The following is a 23,218-nucleotide window of genomic DNA, read 5'->3' as shown; positions in this document are numbered from 1 at the left end:
TTAGCAAACCCTGCCCAGACTGTACTTTCATCAGCTAAGTAAATATTTGAATCCACTAAGTTCAGGACTGGTTTGTTATGCAGCTCTAGTAACTAACAGCACTCATACTATATTGTGCTATTTAATTACTAATTAGGCTTTATTTGATCACCATAATCAGTCTTTAACTATTTCTTTACATAGACAACTCCCATATGTTATCCTTGAAATCAAGAGTTAATTTTGTATCTCCAATGCCATGATAAGTACCTAGCATTTAGCACAGGATAATCACAGATCTCCTTTAAGTATATCCTTATAGAGACAGAGTCAATGTGAAGAAGTTCTGCCTTGGCTATCATTACAGGGTCTTAGTTACAAGGGTAAGGAAGAGCAAGTTATAAATAACATAATTTATCTTCTGGGTAGATATATCCTTGAGGATGATAAGAGAACTTATCGTAACAGCAAAAGTTTTGAATTGTTATTTTTTTGTCTTCCACAAGTCTCTTATTGTATTTATGTTTCTATATTTCTAATGCATACACCTATTACAAGATGAACATAGAGATGTCATGAATTTTACCACTAAGCATACTGTAGAAGAAAACACACACACACACACACACACACACACATATATATGTATATATCATGTCTATTGGATAAATTAGATTAAATTAGCTAAAAAAATAGGAAATAATGGACCTTCCATAGCACTGAGATTCATTTTGTGATTCAACTATCTGATTATTCAGTGATTGAAACAACAAATCCAGCCCGCTAGTAATGTTTCCTCTTCTTGTCTAATTTAAAGCCAACTTTCTTCCAACTAGGGTCTCAGTCATATTGCAAGTCAGCAGAACAACATTTGTACAATTGCAGGAGAGAGTAATTAAGGAAAAGCAATTCTTAATCGACTCTAAACTTATGACTTAGTGCTGGTGCCCTCTGAATATGATAGATGTTTAAATGTCTGCCCTTTTACCTAGTGCATGCTTTAGGGTTTCCTGAGAGACCTCTTTGACCTGAAGAATGTGAGGTACACCCTGGTTCTCTTCTCTCCTTGTCCCACCCTTTGACCAGTGAGTATCAACATCCAGGAGTAAACCTTTATCCCTGCTTACTTAGTGTGAGTGTTAATCAGCTTGGGGTGTGGGGTGACTCGATATTTGCTCAGACATTATGGATGTTTCTGTGAGAGTGATACTGATTGAGGTTAAGCTTTGAGTCAGTAAACTAAGCAAAGCAGATTGTCCTCCCTGATGTGGGTGGGCCTCATCCAATCAGTCGAAGGCCTGAATATCACAAAATGGCCAACTTTTTCCCAAGTAAGAGATAATTATTCCTGCCTAATGTTTTTTGATTAGGACTTTGATTTTTTTCCTTTAATGAAAAAGAATATGAAAACGAATATATGTATGTATATGCATGACTGGGTCATTTTGCTGTATGCCAGAAATTGACACACTGTAACTGACTGTACTTCAATACAAAAAAGTGATGACTTTTAAGTTACAACAAAAATAATAAGTGGAATTTTCACATAATTATTTTATGATGAAGGATATTTTGGGCAAGACCCTAAAGTTAGGGAATAGTACAAGGGGTTAGGAGAATAGCTAGTCATTCATTCAATTGGGAGTACATGAAAAGGGGTGGAATATTTAAAAATGGTAAACTAAATCAGATCAATGGTTATTCAAGAGCATCTTATTAATCAGGGTAAGGAGTTGTACATTTTGTGTGTGAGGGATATATGTATGAGTGTATGTGTTTGTGTATAGAATGGAAAGCCAATTAAGTTTTGGGAGGCTGAACAGCATTATAATTAGAACTCATTTAAGAAGATTAGTCTGACAGGAAATGTAGAATTAAGAGTGCCTGAATGACTGGGTTGTATTCGTGTCTACTCAACTGTCCATAATATATTATTTAGTCTATTGCAAAGGGTTATATAGTAATTAAAAGACTATTTCAATATCACCAAAAGAGCATGTTTTGAAAAGTAATTCACAAGCTAGTTATTTGTAAATTAGATTTTCTTATATGTAGGCATTATTTTAACAAACATCAGAAGCCCAGAAATGCCTCTTCCTTCCCCGTCCACCCCAGATAATAAAAAGAGAAACCCCATTCAACAAGGGATGAGCAAGGTGCATCATTCCACTGATGTCCAAGTATGAGTCTGCTGAAGTGACTTACGTGTCTTCCTCATTATTACGCACACGCCCATCATTTAGGCTGTTGTATGCTTGATGGAAGAGAATGAACTTCCCAGGTACTATTTTGTGTGTGGAAATATATCAGTGGGTTTGGAAAATTTAAATCCTATAGATATTTTGGTAAGAAGAGATTTAATATGGGCAAATAGAAACTTAAAAAATTAATAGGAAGGCTGAGAGAACAAAGGAGAACAAAGGGGTTTTCAGGAAATCTGATAACGCAGAGAGTTCAAGGATGCCATCCCACAGATTCCACCTGCCTGAAGTGCAGAAGAGATGATTTTCAAATTGTTTGGGAGCTGCTAAAAGTCAATAATAATTTCTGCTACCTACCAAAAGTAGCTACCAGTAAATAATGTTTCCTCTGGTTCTGCCTGGCTTAACCTGCTTGGACTGCTGTAACAAAATGGCATAGATTCGATGCCTTAAACTACAGACATTTATTCTCATAGTTCTTGGGGCTGGGAAATTCAAGATCAAGATTCTGGCTGATTCAGTGCCTCCTGAGAGCCCTTGTCTGACTTGCCTTCTCTCTCTGGTCCTCATACCCAGAGAGAAATCAATCTCCCTGCGTCTTATAAATCCACCGATCCCATAATGAAGGCCACACCCTCATGACCTTATTTAACCCGAATTATCTTTCAAAGTTCTCATCTCCAAATACCACCACATTTGGGGAAAGAGCCCCAGTGTACGAAGTTTCAGGGAATACAAATATACAGGCCGAAAACAATGCCTTTCCAATTTTGCATCCTATTCCTCACCACTGAAATCTGACCAGATTTCCTGCTGATGTAGAAGCCTGGAAAAATCCCTTTATCTACATTTTGATTCTTGAGGTATGGAGAAAAGCTTAGACATTCTGAGAAGGTACTGAGCTTCATCTAATGATACCTGATACATTCAAATCCAACTATTTTATTTTATCCATGTATAAATATCCAGAAAAACGGACCAGTAAAAATAACAATACGAGGATGCCTGCTTTTACCCCAGGAGTCCCTTATGCTTTTACCACATATATACTACATTGTTCTGGGTGTCTTCGCCATTTCAATAAGGCAAGATTAAAGTAAAGGGTTCTAAGAATAAAGTAACTATCTCTATTTTAGACAGTATGATCATCTCAGGAGAGAATCCTCAGGAATACACAAAATTCCTTTTACAATTAATACTTGAATATAGTAAGGTCACAGGATTCATGTTAATATAAAATATTAATTGTATTTTGCACAGTAGCAGCAAGCAATAAAAGACAAGTTTTTTTTTAAAAAGCAATGTGATTCAAAATAACATTTTAAAGTCCATAAAATATTTATGAACAAATTTAACAGAGCACATGCTAAATCTTGTCACTAAAAACTGTAGAATATTGCTGACAGAAACTTAAAAATACTTAAATAAATGGAGACATATACTTTGTTTTTGGAATAGAAGGACTCACTATTATAAAGATGTCACTTATTTTTCAAATTGATGTGGAGGTTCGATGCAACCTCAACCAAAATTCCAGTAGGCTTTTTCCTTACATACTACCTGTCAAGTTAGTTCTAGAATTCATATGGAAATGTAAATGGCCAAGAATGACCAAAGTGACTTTTAAAAGAACATAGTTGGAGGTCTTACATTACCAGATTCGATTAAGTATTTTTATATTAGAACAATCAAGACAGTGTGGTAAGGGAAAGAAAGATAGAAATATACATCATTGAAACATGATAGAAAACCCAGAAGTAGATACTCATGTATTAGAAAATTATGTTTTTGACCAAGATTACAAAATAATTCAATGACGAAAAGAAGGTTTTTTTCCTACAAATTTTGCTAGAAAAACTAGGTATGCATATGAAAATAAACATTAAGATCAAACTATACATCACACTGTAAACAAAATATAATTCAAAATGGATCGGAGGCTTAATGATAAAGGGTGAAACTGTTAAACATCTAAAAGAAAACTTAGAAAACATTCCAGCAGTCTTGGAATAGGCAAATGTTTTGTGTGTTTAGGACACATAAAAAGCACTAAGAATTAAAAAAAAGTGATACAATTAGACTTCACGATAGTTAAAAACCCTCAGAAAGATGCCATTAAGGACACAAAGATGGAAGCTATAGAAAAGAAGAAAATATTAGCAATACACACAAGTGATGAAGAACAAGTGTCTTGAATATATTAAGAACACTAAAAACTCCTAATAATAAGAACAAAAACACCATGATACCAAAATGTGCACAGGATCTGAGTAAATTCACCACAATATATATAGAAATGGCTAATAGCACATGAAAAAATGAGCATCTTTTGTCATTAGAAAAATAGGAATTAAAACCATAAAACCACAATGAGATTTAAATTCACATGCATTAAAATAGCAAAAAAAAAAAAAAAAGAAAGAAAAAGGAGAAAAAGAAAAAAGAGGGGAAAAAGGCAAAAAGAAAAGAGAAAAATCTGACTATACCAAGTGTTGATGAGGATGTGGAATAATTAGAACATTCATACACTGCTTATGGGATATAAAATGAGACAATCACTTTGGAAAGCAGTTTATTCAGAAGTTTAATGTCAACCTACCATACAAAAAAGACATTTTACTCCTTGGTTCTTACCAATAGAGATGAAAACAAATATCTGTATAAAGAATTATCTGAAAATATTGATAGCAGCTTTATTCTCCATAGCTGAAAAATGAGAAACAACTCAAATGTCCATCAACAGATCAACAGATAAATTGTGTTGTAGACAACAGAAAGTTACTTAGAAGTAAAAGCTACAAACTACTGATACAGTAACATGGATAAATATCAACATTACCATGATGAGTAAAAGAAGCTAGACACACAAATTACATATTAAATGGTTACATATATAAGATTCTAGAAAACGCAAACTAAAGTATGCCTACAAGAAGCAGTCAGATGGCTGTCCCTGGGTGTGGGCAGAAGGACAGACGGACTGCAAACAGGCCTGAAAAGTACTCCCGTTGTGATTAAACTTCTAAAAAAATATAGATTTGTGGGTCTATGAGTATACTTTCATAAATGTACACAACTGTCAAAATGGATCAAACTGCACATTTCAAATAAATACAGGCAGTTTTACATGCATTATTTCTCAAAGTTCATTTATGGAAAAAACAATATTGTATCTTTGCCTTACATAATGCTACTATCCTTTGAAAAAATGAGTGTAACTGTGTTTCCTCCCATAAAGGCGAACTCCAATGGTCCATAAGTCAATGCATACATCTCAGTGATATTCATTCCTTGTCTAGATTAGTCACAATTATATGTGAGTTCTTTAACTTAGAAAGCAAACTGTGATATCACTTACATGAAGAATCTAAAACAACAACAACAACAACAAACAAGTGAATATAACAGAAAAGAAACAGACTCAGATGTAGAGAAGGAACTGGCAGTTACCAGTGGGGAGAGGGAAGGGGGAGGGGCAAGAAGCAGGTGGAGGATTAAGAGGTGCAAACTGTCAGGTATAAAATAAGCTACAACGATGTATTGTACAACATGGACAATAGAGCTAATATTTTATAATAACCATAAATGGAGTATAAACTTTAAAAATTGAGAGTTACTGTATCAAATACCTGTAACATATAATATTGTACATCAATTATACTTCAATTTGAAAAATATGATATTGTAAATAAATACATTAATTTAAAAAAGAGATAAAAAATAGATGGATAGATAAAGAAGAGGTGGATAAAGAAGAAATGGAATATTACTCAGCCATTGAAAGGAATGAAATTTAGCGTTTGAAACAACATGAATGGACTTGGAGGGTTTTATGCTAAGTGAAATAAGTCAGACAAATACCGTATGATACCACTTACATGTGGAATCTGAAAAATACAACAAACTAGCGGATATAACAAAAAAGCAGGTTCACAGATATAGAGAACAAACCAGTGGCTACCAGTGGCAAGAGGGTAGTGGGGAGAGTCAATGGGAAGCAGCAGGGGATTGAGAGATACAAGCTATTATGTAAAAATAAACTACAGTAATAGATTGTACAACACAGGGAATATAGACAATATTTTATAATAACTATAAGTTTGTGAATTTGTGAGTAGAATCTGCAAAACTGTGAATCACTCTATTGTACACTTGTAACTTTATATAATTTTGAACATCAACTATACTTGAATAAAAAGTTTCAATAAAAATAAAATTTAGAAATGATGGGGGTTAGCCAACACTAGGACCTCATACTAACTAGTAAGAAAAGAAGTGGAGAGAGGAATTGGTTGATATATTTAAACAGAAATAACAAATCAAGGAAGAAAATTACATAGCTATTAAGGCAGTCATGTCTGCATCTGGATATAGGTCTTAGTTAGCACTCTTCTGTGACTACCCAACCCAGCGCTCCCTTTGCTGTCAGCCAGCTTTTCTGCAGGTTGGGGTACTTTTCTTACTGGAGTGATCTTTTCATTCTGAGAAGATCTTAGGGTCGGAGCCATTTCTAATCCTACCTTGTTAAATTGCTCTCTGTTATCTTTATAACATACTCTGAAATAACAGAGTTTAAGTAGGTGACTGGAGAATTCTCTAAATCTAGGCTGAATCCTCTGTGTTCCATAGGTTAATCATCAGTTCTATTTTCCTTTCATAGTCAGTTTGATCCCTCCAGTCAATAAAGTAATACCCTTCTTTGTACATTGGTAACATGATAAGAAAACCCCAAAGAGGTCAGGTGCTATCATTAGCTTACAGCCCATGGGACCATTTTTCTCATGGGAACAGATGCTTATTAGCTAGAACATCTTCATAGTATTACAAGTCCAAAATAAAAAGGAAAAAGTGAAGAAAACATAAGGTAGTTAAAATAACTAGAAGATTTGACCAAGAAAGAGGAGGTAACTAAGGAATTTAGGAAGGAAATGGTAGAAAGGAAGAAAATTAGGAGTATTTGGTGTTAGTGTATTTCCAGAAGGAACAAGGGTCTAATTTGTGGGACAGTGCTCAAAGTTCTGTTCAGATAAAAAGAGAGAACTGAAAATCCTTGTGTTGTTGACATGTGGAAAGTGAATGAGTGGTATCAACAGGAGTCAGACTAAGGTAGGTTGCAAGCAAAAGGAAGATATGGATGTGGAGAAAGCAAGTGGTGATTGCCTTAGGAAATAATGTGGAAGGGATCAGAGAAATAGCTGGAAAGCTTGGAAGAAAGGGAGTTTTAAATAGTCATCGAATGTTTATATGTGACGATTATGATACACGAGACAGGAAGAAACAAATGATTAGGACAGAACAGAAATAAAAATCCTGTGCAGTGAAATTGGACCCTTTAAGCCTCTCTATATTACACATGTAGGCATATAGGGCACTTAACTTCAATCATCATTTGCTATGTCTCTTGCCTCCTTCCCATTCCTGTAATGGTTGATAATCAGATTAAACCCCTAAAAATCCTTCATTTTGGTCCACCCGGTCCCCTCAATTCCACCAGCTCTGTTGCCTTCGCGTGGTAATTGAGGTACATTTTTGGTGTTGCTGGGATTCTTAAAGTCCCAGAGTCCTAACCCAACTTCCCATTCCTAAAATCGCTTATCTCCGCTCCAAGGGGATATTCTTAATCTGGTATAAATTACTCCTCTTTTTTTTAATGTTTCTTTTATAGTCATTTCCTTCTCTGTTTCTCAAAATCAGTTTTACTAGACTTTGAACACAAATTGAATCATAATCTCCTCAATGGCTTTAAACATTTGTAAACAAAATCCAGAAAGACAAGTGCCTATAGGTACCTCTGCAATCTGCCAAGTCACAAATCTTCCCTCAGGCACAAAAAAGACAATTGCCTAAATAGGGAAGAGAGACACTTAAAAATATATATATATATGTAGAGGAAAATAAAATGAAGCAAAACAACTCTCTCATATCTCACAGTGTCTTCCAATAAATATAAAGATGATATAGATATATAGAGACACTTTCAGGACCACAAGCCAGGTCAGCAAAATCTGCCCTTGAAGCTATTTGACCTAACAGTTTTCTGCCTTTTACAGATACTTTTTTCCCTTCACTGATGAACTTACTGAGTCTCTAAGACTCCAAATTATACTCACAATGGCTCCCTTCTTCACCTGTGAAAAGAACCCAGAACTAGGAAGAGTGCAGGTTGAATGATTCAAAGTCTTATTATTATTGAAGTGTGTAACGTAAAAATCTTAAAATTAAGTGATGTTTTCTAACAAATGATTCAATATCAACTAAAGAAAAAAAAACATTTTCAGCAAATTAAATACAAAACAAAAATGTTTCATCATTTATTCATTTGATCTTTAAGTGCCTACACTTGACAGGGAGTGCACTGTGCTAGAAATGTAGTCATTTTGGACTTAGATTATTCTTAAAGAGCCCAGTTACTGGATGTTTCACTTCATGCCTGAACCACCTAGTGGTGCAAGCTTCTGCATCCAGTTTGTGGAACTCTGATTTGCTAACTTACTCTCAAATGTTTATTAAACATGGGTCATTTAATTAAATTGAAATAAAACATTTAATTAAATGCCATTAATCCATACTTGCACTCTGAGGTGATTTTATTCCAAAGGGCAAATTTTTCTAAGTACAAAAGTTAGTAAGTATATAAGTAATATAAACAAAACACTGACCTTTTTCCCTTGGAATCTGTGCCTGCTGGTTTGGTTAGGATCTATGCCAGTGTTTTGATTCAAGTCTAGAACTTTATTTTGCCCTCAAATAAACTAACATTCTGGCTATGTAGTTTACATTCACAATAGTACAGAGTGAGACAGAGCATAAACCAGTAACAGTGGCACACCCTTAAGTCACGAGTCAATTTTTCTTCCTTTCTTAGGTCATGTTGGAATTTATCCTTTAGGTTTCCTCCTCATTGTCCTTTATGAAAAGGACATAGTGTAATATTGTTCTCATATCCACATTTTTGCAGCAAAGCATCTCACACAAAATAACAAAACATCTTTTACAAGTGTAACGAACAATTTCTGGTTTCTTACCCCGAATGTGGCTCTATGACAAAAGGTTTAGACACACACACATACAGAAATAGCTATACACATTAGACTGGGGATTTTTTTTTCATCAGAAGAAAAATCATTAGTTAAAGAAATGAAAAATGTATTTAAATGAAAATGTTTTCATGTTCCTTTTGTTTTAATTGTGAAAATAGTTTTGACTTGCAAGTAGTCCAGTTAGAAGTGTCAATGGCCACCTGTCCCACCAAACTGCCTTTTAAATACAGCGTATGATGTAAATTTACCGTCTAAGTGGAAACAGCACTGACTGCACTGTCTTATAATCATCGTTAAAGACTAACCTTTGAGCTATATTCTGTCACATAAATACCCTGCTCCTTGTAAATTATTTGACTATCTAGGGTCAAAAACAGAGAGAAGTCCAATGTCAATGCTTGATCAACTGCATTTCCAGTGACAATCTTTGACTTTTTTTTTTTTTTACAGCAAGTTATTAAGGTACCTGCACAATATATCTCACAGAGTCCTTGTGTTCCCTGATCCCTCAGACACCGCACCAGGTGTCTTCTGGGATGCAACACAGTTCAAATCACCATTTTTAAGGAAAGAGGCAGAAACAAGGAAATTTTCAACAGTAAATTTACTTACTATCAAAAATAAGCTATTTGGATTTTTCTTTAATGCAGTTAAAGTTGTTGTAACTGAATCTCCCATGCATCATCTTGATACCTTAAGGACATCTCAGTTTGAATCAGAAATACAGGTGGATGTGAGCTTCACAGAAAAGAGATACAATTTTCTAATTATAGTGGGACTTTAACTAGACTATCAGTTCCCCAAGATCTCAGAAATCAGCTTAATTTTTGTTAAGAATTGAGAAGGAACTAAAGATTTAAGAAATACTGGATCAATTAACAAAAATTTCTCTAATTCCATTCAATTTCATGAGGTGCAGAGTTAGAAAAGGTGGGGAAAAGAATGATGAAGGAAATTAAACTAATTGATCACTTTCTAAATTCTACGTTCACATATACTATATCTCTTAATAAAAAAAAAAACAGAGTACCCTACATATTACTATTTTGCATATGAAATTTTACCGTAACTGTAGTAGATACTGTTGGTGCCCTGTCCCTTATCTTCTAGTCCTTACCACCTCACTGCAACTTAATTGCTAACTTCTAGCTCTAGCATTTCTTTTAAGACTTTCTCTTGATTCTGGACCTTGCTTGCCACATGCTCAAGATACCAATCATAATCTCTCCAATGGTTTTAAGCTTTGGTAAACAAAATTCATAAAGGCAATTGTCTGCAAGAACCTCTACCTTCTTTGGAGTAAATCTTCCCTAAGGAAAGAAAGCAGAGAGCTTTATTAACATCGCTACCTCCCACCCCAACCACCTCCCAGCAGTGACTTATGAAAGTTGGTTTATAAATTCTTGAGTTCTCTCATGCTTCAGATGAGATAAATCTCAGCCAAGTGTTCTTTGCTTTGCTTCTGGAAGTTTCCTGGCAACATTAATCTCCAGGTGCCCACAGAGGTAGCTGACTTGGTAACATACCCTTTTGTGGCTGCCTTTTCTTGTCTCATTTTCCACTCCCCTATCAGAGTTCTCCTTCATACCCCAAATGAATCCCTTCCCTTGAATATTTATTTCTGAAGATATTCAAACAAAAACACTATTTTTAAAATCTAATAACCTATTTTCTTACAAACACTTTTGGCACCAGCACTAGATAAGGACAAATTTAAGTATGATTACTCCACTCCTTCTACAACAACAGAAGGAAGGAGAGAAGAGTAGGTCAAGACTAAAAGCTAAGAATAGTCTCTCTTCTTTCTTTGCGCAAATAAATCAGCAGGTGATGAGTCAGAACAAAATATTCTACTAAGATATTTCATTTGGTATGACTTGGAGTAGTTTAATTTCTCATTGATCTGTTGTTGCTGTTATTTGTTTTAATGACATATGGATTGGAAATCTAGATTTTCAATCCAGGGTAACAGATAATTCAACTAGGAGTCTGTTCTTTCTTTCATCTCATTATGAAATATTTATAAGTATTAATTTTTGTGTTCTAAGCCCCAGGTCTTGACATAAAGTCTTAGTGTTATATGTCATTTTCTCAGGGGAACTGTATCTATATGAGAATATATATTTTCTTAACAAAAATTCTTTTTTTTGGTCATCAGCATTGTATATTTAAACAGGTTAGCCTATATTTGTTAATTATGGCTTAGAAATGACTGAAGAAACAGCCTAAGATAATGATGATCTTTGTCATGTGCAAGAGATTATGGCATTGCATTTCCCACCGGTGTAGGCATCTCACAAGGTCATGCTGGGCTGGATTTTATACCACATTCAAGCAGAAACAGTAAGCAACAGAGGGGTAAGAGCTCAAGTTCAATGTCGAGACAAAATTAGTCTTAATCTTTATTCTGCCTGGTATGAGCTGTGTATCTTGGACAAGTTATTTAATGTATTTGTTCTTTAGTTCCTTCATCATTAAAACAAAAAGATTAAATGTTGTACAACAAGTATTAAATTAAACACTGCAATAAAATACTTAGCACCATGGCCAGGATTAGCATTGTCCAGTAAGAGTGAGTTAGCTTTATCACTGCTACAACTAAGAATAATAAAATGACAACAATGAGCATTTTCTTGTTAACAGTTAAAGCACAGGCGAAGATCAAATGCACTAGAATCCCACACGGCAAACACATGCTTTCCAAAATCTTGAGTGTTGAGGTACACGGATGGCAGAGGAACAAGAACATCTCATATTTAAGCAGTTTAGTTTCCCTGGCCTCATCTATATGAAAATGCTGCATAGTAATTAATCCATCCAAGCTTTCAATCAACTTCTATGAAGATCCCAAATAAAGAATTTTTTTTCCCCTCAAGTTTGAATGGCCTTGCATATGTTTGCTAATTTAAGTATGGATAGCAAATGTTCAAAACAATGGAGTCCTTGCCATTATTTGGATAACAGATACAAACACAAAGAGACTTTTGACAAAAGCCTCCCTCCCCTGCTTCTTCAACAAGCGTCAACTCAGGAAAACCTTTTTATTTTAACATTAATTTGATGCTTTCCAGACACAGTGAGCACAGAAAATGAAAATCCTTTTAATTATTCCTACCCTCAATGCCCAAACACAATAAAAAAAATATAGTGGCAGAGGGAATTAAGCACCAGAAAAATGATTACTTGAAGACAACATCGACTTTTTATTTGCTTATTCCCAAATTGTCTGTACTGAGCAAAAAACTCAATAGCATAAAGCATTCAGTGGAACCTTTCATAAAAGACTCACGTGCTTCTGGGATTGTTGGCCTCATTAATAAGTGACAACCAGACATACTTTTATGTTGTAGCTACCTTTCTGAGACCTACCTTGCTCTCAGGGTATGTGTGTTGAATTACTTACAGGGACTTACTCACACATCAGGGAACTCAACATGGTGTCCACTAGATTTATAGTAAACTGGGTGGTAATGATTGCTTAAATATTTGTCAGCATTTTAAAAACTGGAGTCCCTTCTACTAGGTTGTTTTTCAATAATATGTGAGTTCCAGCATCTTTTATAACCTCCATCTTTATAATGAGGGGAAATTACAGGTTCATTTGAGTATACTCTTATGAACCAGGGACTACAGTGCAGAATTATGAGTTATAAAAGGGATGAACTGTTTAAATGATTGCTTGATGTCACATTAACAAGAAAAATGCATATTATTTAGTTTATTTGAATAAGCTCCTTCAACCTTAAAAATAAAAGAAAAACCCTCACTTCACCTTGCTTTCTGTTCTGCGTAGTATGTTATTTAAAATTTTCCTTCACGGTAAAATTTGTGGAAAAAGAAATTCATGTTTGTTTTTTCAACTTCTCTGTAATCTTGCTCCTCAATCTTCACCAGCTTTCTTTTTTTCCCCTATAATTTTGCTGATACTATTTGTAATGAGATTACCAATCACTGCTGGATTTGGAATCTAGTAGAAAAATTTCAGATTTTCTGTTACTTGACCTCTGTGCAGCATTGACCCTACTAGCCATTTTCTCCTTGATCTCTCCCCCTGTTCTTTGTGATCTTATTTTCTTGACATTCTTTTTGACCTTTATTTCATGCCTGTTTATTTGTCCTTTGCATTGATGACCCAATTAAATCAATGGATCTCAAGCTTCATTATCCATTGGATCACTTTTAATGCTTATTTAAAGAAATTTAAATGGTAAAATTTACAATTCTTGAATCCATCACCAAAATAGATCTGAGGAAAGTTTCAGGGACCCAAATCTTGGAAAAAAAAAAAAAAAGCAAGGATGATTCTGTTGTGTTGCTTTCATCGTAAGGTCACTATTCTATCGACTGACATTATCTGCTCTCAGGTATGGTTTGATGCTGTGCGTCAGTGCTTCTCATCTATTGTTTCTAAACTTTCAGACCGAGATTTCCAACTGTTAACAGATAACTTTACATGACTATCCCACAGGTACCTCAACAAAACATGCCCTACAGTAAGTACATCATTTTTTCTCTCCTCAAATCTGTATATCCTCTTGTGGGACTTCTTTCTGTTGGCTGCATAATCACACATCATTGGAACAAAATATCTCAAGGATTATCCTCATTTTTTCATTCTTGTCCTAAGCACCATACTCCATCCATACTCATTCCCCTCACAATCAACTAATTATTAGTAAATCTTTAGTCAGAGAAAGCAGGGAAAATTAAACTATGATTAACAAATAGAATGTATTATCTCAATGCAGCCTCAAAATTCTGAATTTCTTTTATTGTAAGATCCAGTCTGTGGGAATTTTTGTTCCATTTATTCTATGATCAGAGGATTGTATTTTCTATTTTTAAGCCAAGTCAATATTTTATTTAATAGGATAACTTTTAAACTTAAAATAAGATAAAATTTTTAATATTCCTTATTTCTGTGAAATAATGTCTATAGAAGGCTTAACTATGTCTCTTTCTTTGAGGGAGGAAAGCTAGAAATTGTCTTGGGCATCATGTTATTGTATTAGAGAAAAATTATTTTAAATAATTGATTTTTATTCATGAAAATAATTATTTGTCAAAGAAACTGATTTTTCTTACACAGTTACAAAAAGTATTGTCCATAATTTGCACAAATACATCTTTTCTGTGCTAATATTTTGATTTTGATAATAAAATTTATTAAGAGATTTAAAGAAAGTATATGAAATATTTTGTCTTCAGAGAATCTATTATATGATTAGGTACATAAAAACCTAGTTAATTTCTGCAATAAATATTTAGCAACTAATAAATGAAATAAATATTTTCTATGTCTAAAGACTTGACTTACAATGGAGTAGAAAAAAATCAGTATAACCACATATATGAGATTTAATTTCATAATAATTTTTAATTTAATTATATTTTTCCTTGTTAATACCATAAAATTGCCTTCTATTGCTTTTTCTAGTGTTAATAATATCCTGATGTTGAGTTAAATAATGGTTTGAAGTAAAGATTATTTATTCAGTAATTTTTTTTCAAAAAATTTCTGTACAGAGATTATTTTTTTCTTCTTTTGAAAAATGTGGAAACGTGGTCAAGAGCAATTGGTATTTTCTGTAGTCAACTGGATCTTTTATACTTCAGTCGAGTGTCCAATTTACGAAAATGTTTTCCAGTGTTTATCAAAAGCACCTTGTACTTATCCCAGTGCCAGAGAAAATAAAATGGTAATGGGATCATTTTCATGTAAATGGAGTAGCCGCCATGCCATCTGCTGCACGTGTCTGAAATGCAGACAGTACTGCCTGGTGCTGTCATCTTGAGTCACAACACAAAGTCCATTCTCCTGCCAGAAGGAAGGAAGTAATTTATGTATGGATTTTTTGGACAAGTTCAGTAATTTTATTAACCTCTACTATTTAATTTTCTGAAATATTCATCTTTGATTTGGGGATGAAATGAATATAAATATTTATGTTTCTTCTGTCAGTGACCCTTTAAGACATTAGAATTAGAGTTGTGTTTTGTCTTGATTGAAAAAGATTTAAGGCCAGACTCTTGGAGCTACAATTATTAAGTTAGGTCATTACAACCAGTATTTTTGTCCTATGCTCTCTTTTCTGTTAGGACAGCTCGTTTTCTTATTGTAAGTGTGGGCCTCGTTTTTGGCACTGATGTTCATGACCTAATATTAGCTTAAACCAGCATTTTTACCTAAGGTTGAGTCCTCAGTTTACACTGTACTTTTTTGGTTGTACAATGTTGGTTTCTTTGTTCTTTATATCTCAGAAAGAGACTCAGATAAATTCTTCAGGACTAATGAATTGTTAGTGTGAATATATGTGTGTGTGTGTAATTTTCTATTTTTTAGTGAAAATTTAAAAAAAAGGAGTACATTCTTTCACCATGAGTAGTGCTATAACAAAGTATAGCTACCAGATTTTAGTGCCAGCATTTGCCTTCGTGTTTATAGTTGTAACATCACCAGATGAAACCAAATGATGTCTAGCATGATGTGTCAGTAGATGATTCACAATAATTTGAATATAAAAAAAAAACTGGGAGGACTGAATCATCACTTGGCACACTGTTAAACAGTTAAGTTGAATTCAAAAGAATATGCAAGGTAGCAAGGTCCAATTACGATTCATGATTCCAAGATAAAAATAACCAAGTAAAAATAAGGAAACTATAAAATATACAAATTCCTCTGTCTAATATATCTGATATTGGTGATATAGCTTCCATAAAACAACATTATTTGCAAAACATTAATGCTGTAAATTGAATTTTACTTTTTGTATCTTTTGATATTTTATTGATTAAATGAGTAGGTATTTAACATAAACTATATAACATCAGTCATGAGGTCAAACATTCTGATAGTTTTCTTAGTTTCTATCAGGGGTTATTTTATCTTATCACATTTGTAAGATAAAACCTCCCCACATCTGGTATTTATACACATTACTAGTGGTTCACATAACATATGCATATAAAATCCATGCTGCAAGTGTTCACCAGAGACAAAACAGTGTACACCTGTCAAAAGGGCTTTTTAACATAATACAGCAAAACCATATGTAAAACACATACACTCTTTTCTATAAGTAGAATCATATCAAGAAATTTGTTGCATAAATTGTGTCTCCTAAGCTTACGACAGAGTAGCCAGTTCTCAGCACTGCTGGGCGCCCACACTGGCTGTTTAATTTATCACTGCAAACTGTCCTTTCACATTAAATGCACAACAATCCTACCACTTAAAACCGGGTCAGAGAAACTACATCACATCGTCATTGCCCTGAAACATCAGATCAACTTGTAAGCCCTCCCCAATATTAACAAGGTTTTAAAATATACTTCATGGAATGTTCTTCATGTATCATAGCTGCTCATATCCATGACAGAACAAGCTTTCCATTTCTCTTTTCTTTCTTTACACTGCAGTATTCAGAGTGAAACAGGGCATATTTTTTGTTCGTTTGTTTGGTTTTTTTTCTTTCTTTCTTTTTCCTTCTTCAGGGTTCTGAGATTGCTGACTGAGCTACAGAATAGCTGAGTACCACAGGTCACCACTGCACCTTAAATATTACAAGTGAACAAGTGTCTAACCACTGCTGTTGGTTTTATGTAGATGTCTTTATCATGTGTGGAAATTCTGTATTTCTAGTTTACTGAGTTTTTATCATGAATAGGTGTTGGATTTTGTCAGATGCTTTTTCTTTATCTATTGATATGCTTTTTTGTTTCTTTAGTGTGTTGAGGTAAGGGATTGCATTAATTTTTGAATGTTTAATGAACCTTCTGTACCTGGGCTAAATTCTACAGTTATGGTGTATAATTCTTTTTATCACTATTGGACTTGATTTGCTAATATTCCACTGAGAATTTTTGCATCTATGCAATACATCAATGGAACAGGATAGAGAATGTAGAAATAGACCCACATAAATGAAGGTAGATGATTTTTGACAAGGAGGCAAAGGCAATACAATGAAGCACAGATAATCTTCTCAATAAATGGTGTTAGAATAACTGGGCACCTACATACAAAAGGAAAAGAATCTAGAGGCAGACCATTCACAAAATTAACTCAAAATAGTTTATAAACATAAATGTAAATAAAAAGCAAAACTATAAAATGCCTAGAAGATAACATATGAGAAAATTTAGGTTACCCTGGGTATGGTGATGTCTTTTCAGATACAATACCACAGGCACAATCCATGAAAGAAAGAACTGATAACCTGGACTTCATTAAAGTTAAAAACTTCTGCTCTGTGAAAGATGGCAAGAGAATGAGAGGAAAAGCCACAGGCTGGGAGAAAATATATGCAGAAGATCTCTGATAAAGGACTGTTATCTAAAATAAAGAATATTGTATAAAGAATATATAAAACACAACAGTAAGAAAACAACCAACCAAAAATTACACAAAAGATCTGAACAGAAACTTTAATAAAGAAAGTATACAGATGACAATAAGTTTATGAAAAAATACTTAACATTGTATGCAACTAGAGAAATGTAAATTAAAACAATGGGACCACTACATAACCATTAGAATGGTTGAAATCCAAAATGTTTAAGAAATCAAATGCTGGTGATAATATGAAGTAGGAAGAACTCTCATTCATTGCTGATGGGAAGACAATTTGGCACTTTTAAAACGAAACATACTCTTATCATATGATCCAGTAGTTTATACCTTAGTATTTACTCTAATGAACTAAAAATGCATGTCCACACAAAAAATTGCATATGAATGTTTATAGCTGCTTTATTCATAATTGCCAAAACCTGGTAGCTAAGATATTCTTCAGTAGTTGAATGGATAAGTAGACTGTGGTACATCTAGAAATGGTATATTATTCAGCACTAAAAAGAAATGAGCTACCTAGCCAAAAGCAGACATGGAGAAAACTTAAATAAATATTACTAAGTAAAAGAAGCCAATTTGAAAAGACTACATATTGTATTATTCCAAGTATATGACCTTCTGGAAAAAGTAAAACTATGGAGACACTAAAAAGATCAATGGTTGCCATGGTTGTGGGGAGTGAGGGATGGATAAGCAGAATAGAGAAGATTTTTGGGACTGTGAAAATATTCTGTATGATATGATAATCATAGATAGATGTCATGTATTTACCAACACCCATAAAACATACAACACCAAGAGTGAAAGCTAAATGTAAATTATAGATGGGGTGATAATGATGGGTCAGTGTACATTCACTGACTCTAACAAATGTACTACTGTAGTTCAAGATTTGCAGTAGGGAGGTTATGTGTGTTTGGGGAGAGGGCATCTATGGGAACTCTGTAATTCCTGCCCAATTTTGCTGTGAATCTAAAACTACTCTAAAATTTTCAAGAATTTTGCAAGTGAGTTAAAGTCACATTGATAGTCTGAAATCAGATTCACCAAGGAAATCTGTGAAGTGCTACCTTTCTGAGCCTTTTGCTTTCTAGGGAGCTAGTTCTTAAATATCTACCAGCACACTATTGAGTAAATTTACTTAAAAATGAGTGTAGGCATTATAAATGAAAATACAGCTTTAAAAAGAACAAACAGGAGGGAGACTCAGCCAAATCTTAGAAAATCATGAAAGCTTTCCAGGGAACTAAGATATAACTTAAGATGATGTGGAAAGTAAGGAGTAGAGGGTGAAGGATGCTGGCAGCTGAGGCTGGGAGTGGTAAACAGAGGCCTGAATTTGCAGAGATTTGTTAGCCCTGCAAAGAAATTTTAAATGAAACCTGAGACATACTTAGTAAGGTGCAACTGAGAGGGCATTGTGATTGATGTGATTTGGAAAAAAGAGTCTTGTCTCTTGAGTTTAGGCAGATAGCAACTGGATGGAGCCTAATATCACTTCTGGAGCTAAGGCACAAGAGCAAAACAAGTTAAGGAATTAAAGGTGGTAAAGATGAGTTCTGTTATTGACTGTTGAGTGTCAGGCCCATGGAACAATCCAGAGGAGAAGTACATAGACCATAGGATGTGTATCAGTCTGAAACTCGAAAGAGATATTTAGGCCAAAGACTGATTTGGGGCATTTTAACACAAAAATGGTCACAGTGGATGAGATCACCTTGGAGAGTTTCTAAACATTCTGTACATGACGGATTCTTCAAAGAAACTGATGAAACTGTCAAGAATACACAAAAAGTTTGCCTATATATTCTGGGAATTTAGGAACATTCTAAAAGTTGTCTCTGTCCCCCAGTCTATGAACTGCTGATGCATTCTGAGAAAAATTAAGTGATATAGGTAATAGGCCTAGGAAAGAAAATTCCAAAGCAAAATATTTGGCAATAATTCAGGTCCTGCCAATTTTAGGTATGATGAAAATCAGTAACTGGTGTTTTTATTATAATGAGAAACAGTAGTTGAATTGTGATCTATATGTAGAAGGGATCAGGGTTTTTGTAAGTCTACTTAACCAACCTAATAACCTCATTGGAACACTGGCTGCTTTTTTATTTTTTGAAGAATTTCTGATGTTCTTGTATTTTAAAGATCACATAATCAAATGCGATGTTTAGAAAAATGAAGTGATTTATTTTTATAACTCCAACTACAAAGTATCTTGATTGCTCATGAATAAAGTAAATATTAATTTATTCTGGCATTTCAGTTACAAAATAAATCATTCTCCATTTTTGATAGCAACCTCAGTGAGAGAACTATGCATTAGGCACCATGCGTTTCTCATGTAATATAAGTGAGTAATTATATTACTTTCTGGATTTCCAATCTGTTCCATAATCTTGCTCGAAAACAAACCCAATAGAATAAGCCCAATAGAAATATTTACAAAATATAGTACTCAGCATTCTGTTCAAATAACATTTTCAACTTTGTCAGAGTAGTATTAAACTAGACCCTGTGGGATTCCAAAAAAAAGACTATTTCAAAGTTTATAGAAAAGTAAAATATCCTTTCATAAAACTTTTAGAAAATAGTATGTTCATGGTCTAGTTTAAAGTACAGTTGTGTTACGTAACTGCATATGGATATATTCAAATCAATGTCATGTTTATTGACAACTGACTAAATATTGTACCAGACTCTGGACAGGAATTGGCAAACTTTTATCCTGTAAAAGGCTAGCTAGTGAATATACACTTTGTGGTCCATAAAGTCTCTGTCTCAGTTATTCAACTCTGCCATTGTAGTACAAAATAGTAAAGCAAAAATACATAAATCAGTGGTTTTCCAATAATACTAACAGGTGGCTGGTTGGATTCCACGCATGAGGTCTGCTTTAGGAGATAGAAAATGGACTAGAGAGGGTGAGTGTACTCAAAAAAAAAAAAACCTCACAAAATTGATCTCATATTTATTCTCACATTTGATTTGCTGTTTTAAAATAATAATTTTTGTAAAAAAATACATGCTCATGACATATATAAAGAGAAACAGCTACAAATCCTCTAAAATCCCAAGACCTAGGGATAAATTAATGATATTTGCTTAACATGAGTCCAGGAATATTTCCATGTATATGTTTATTTGGATAAATGGATAGATAGACTACAAATATTCAGAAAAAATTACAGGGATAAGATCATACTATTTGTACTATTTTGAAATTAATAGTGTAATTTTTTTCTTAAATTTTAGAAAGGAAAATAACAAAAACTAAGTAACTATAAATTTCAAATAAGTATTTCTTTACAGAAAAAAAGAAAAGACAAGAAAAATAAATAAAAACTATTAGGATGGAAGCCATATGAATTTCCTACCATGTGTTCCACTTTTAGACACAATCAGTTACATTTCTGCTTTAGAAGAGTATGTGAAAAGGAAGATCATACTGTTTCAGGTGGTAATATGTACAAAAATTACACTAATCCAAAGATGTAAATAAAAAGCAATATTACAGAAAAATAAATATCACTGTGAAAACATAAAATTTAAGAGCTTATTTTTTGAAATGATTAATCGGTGAAGGCTTAATTAAGGAATTTTATCATGTGAGAGGAACCTTAAAGAATGGATGGTGATAATGCTAACAATCGCATTTTATAGTTAAAAATTACATTTGCACCAATTATCTAATTTGGATTTAGAGAGATACTGACAAGTGGTATATTTGAAGCCAAGAGCTCAATTTGAACAAAGATAAGAGAGCAAGAATTTACAAGTCATGTTGGGGAATAAGTGAAGACCCTGACTTGGTGAAACTACGGGGCTAAGTATTTTGTCTGAAATAAAAGAGAATAGAGTCAGAATGGGAAATGCACAGAATTTACACAGTAGGATTTAGGCAACGTAGAGACTCCTGTTTAAGTACTCCTACTTAAGCAGCATCGTGATGAATCAGAGCTGTGCTTACAAGAATATTCACACAGCAACTTCAGTTTGATAGATTGTAATGGTTGCACAATGGAGGTAGCATAATAAATTAAAACCTAACTGCAGAACATTATATATGACAAGGATCAAATTCCTAAATCAAGGAATTGGCAGAGGACATGGAAAACCATGAGTGTTGGTGGCAACATACACTGGGAGCATAACAATAAACTGACACAGCCAGTGGTTTTTTTTTTTTTTTTAATATCTACGACTTTTTTTTTTTAATTGATGTATAGTCAGTTCCAGTATGTCAATTTCTGGTGTACAGCAGAATGTCACAGTCATGCATATATATACATATATTCTTTTTCATATTCTTTTTCATTAAAAGTTATTACAGGGTATTGAATATAGTTCTCTGAGTTATACAGAAGCAATTTTTATATCTATTTTTATACATAGTGGCTAACATTTGCAAATCTCAAACTCCCAGATTTATCCCTTCCTTCCCCCTTTTCCTCCAGTAACCATAAGATTGTTTATGATGTCTGTGAGTCTGTTTTTTTTTTTTTTGTAAATGAGTTCATTAGTGTCCTCCTTTTTTTTCTTTTTTTTTTTTAGATTCCACTTATGAGTGATATCATATGGTACTTTTTTTCTCTTTCTGGCTGACTTCATATAGAATGACAATTTCTAGGTCCACCCATGTTGTTGCAAACACATTCTCTGACATAAATCTCAGCCAGTGCTTTTGATTCACACTTTCAAAAGAGCAACTTCTTTTCTTTGATGTGAATTCACATCTCAGTCCATATGATTCTGGGGAGTAAACTATTCAGATTCTTCCTTCATACCCATACTCTCTCTCCCTTTCCCCTTGGTGTTCAGCCTTGATCTGACCTGAGCAGTAGAAGCCTTCCCCTCAAAAAGGCTAGCCTTTGGTTGATGGGGGAAGCCTCCTCTGACTCTCCTATCATAATAATGATACGAATAACAACAATAAATGGTAATAGTACTTTGAATACTTACCATGTGTGAGACACTCCATGTGATTTATAAACGTGAACTCATTTGGGTCTAAGCTGTTAGTGGAAATAAAAAGAAATGAGACACATTTGGAGAAGCAGATTCCTGGTGATATTAAGATCACAATTTTCCTTTATATGGTCCTGTTTCCTGCAGCTCTTTCTTTTGATTCTGTGAGTTCCCCCAAATACTTCTCAGCTATGTGGGTCAATAATCCCATTTTCCTGAAGCTATTTTCAGGTAGTTTCCTAACAGCAGAAATAAAGGTGTACCAACAAATATAGTTCTTAACTCATTAGGCACGAAAGCACAGAAAAAGGAATAAATAGAAGATGATTCTGCAGTTTGGAGTCATACTGACCGTGAAAAGTGAATACATGGAGGAAAGACTAATAGGCATCTACTATAGGAGATGGTATATCAGTTCCGAGGGATCAGCGAGATATTTGTAGTATAAGGGGAATTAATTAATGGAAAGAAAGCCCAGACCACCAATGCTGGTTTCCTGGCTGTGCCACTACCCACGCCCCCAGAGCCCCTCACTCAGGACTACATCCTTGATTTAACGATGTGCTTTCACTCTCTTGAAATTCTTAATTGTATCTTGGAACTTGATTTTCCAATGGGACAAAAGAACACATATGTGAGGAGAGGAAACATGTTCCTGTGCACGTCTGCCATTCCTT

Source organism: Vicugna pacos, chromosome 10, assembly GCF_048564905.1.
Source record: "Vicugna pacos chromosome 10, VicPac4, whole genome shotgun sequence".
In the NCBI taxonomy this organism is placed as follows: domain Eukaryota; kingdom Metazoa; phylum Chordata; class Mammalia; order Artiodactyla; family Camelidae; genus Vicugna; species Vicugna pacos.
The sequence above is the reverse complement of the archived record's forward strand: the minus strand, read 5'-3'. Positions refer to the sequence as shown.